This window comes from Nematolebias whitei, chromosome 12, assembly GCF_014905685.2.
Source record: "Nematolebias whitei isolate Nwh7 chromosome 12, NemWhi1, whole genome shotgun sequence".
Lineage (NCBI taxonomy): Eukaryota > Metazoa > Chordata > Actinopteri > Cyprinodontiformes > Rivulidae > Nematolebias > Nematolebias whitei.
In genome coordinates, this window is record NC_056509.1 from 42,640,101 (window position 1) to 42,640,739 (window position 639).

Here is a 639-nt window from a genome sequence, read left to right on the forward strand (position 1 = left end):
AGTTGCTGTTCTGCTATTTTAAGCTTTGAGTTAGTTTAGCTTCTTTCCGTTTTAGCTGCCATACTGCTCTTTTAGCTACAATGACGTTAATTTTAGCTACAGTTCAGTTGATTTTAGTTTTAATTTACAGTTTAACTACTTTTACCTACTATTCGTTAATTGCAGCAACAGTTCTGCTGCTTTGAACTACTGTTCAGCCACTTTTAGATACCCTTTAGCTAATTCAGCTTTTAGTTGCTGTTCTGCTACTTTAAGCTTTGAGTTAATAGTTTTACCTCGGCTTTGAGTAGCCATACTGCTCTTTTAGCTACAATGAAGTTAATTTTAGCTACTGTCCTGTTGATTTTAGCTGTCATTTACTGGTTTAGCAACAGTTTTGCCATTTTTAGCTTTCATATTGCTTCTTTTCCCCTTTAGTTTCTGTTCGGCTTCTTTTATCTTTTGGCTACCATTCCATTTCTTTTAGTTTTTAGCTACAGTTTTGTTAATCTTAGCTACCGTTTTAATCAGATTAGCCTCAGCATCTGTTTTGCTACTATTAGCTACATTTTCAATCATATCAGCATCTTTGTTGCCAACTCTAGCTTTTATTAACAAAAAGGTTGAATCATGTCATCTGGACTTCGTTTTTTTGTTAAA

At 34.0% G+C, this 639-nt stretch overlaps 1 protein-coding gene across 1 annotated transcript in view; it reads right to left on the reverse strand.

The window, feature by feature from the left end:
- The window catches only part of LOC119417942 (nesprin-1), a 128,541-nt gene that overhangs the window by 117,483 nt on the left and 10,419 nt on the right, over positions 1-639 (reverse strand). The window lies entirely within an intron of this gene.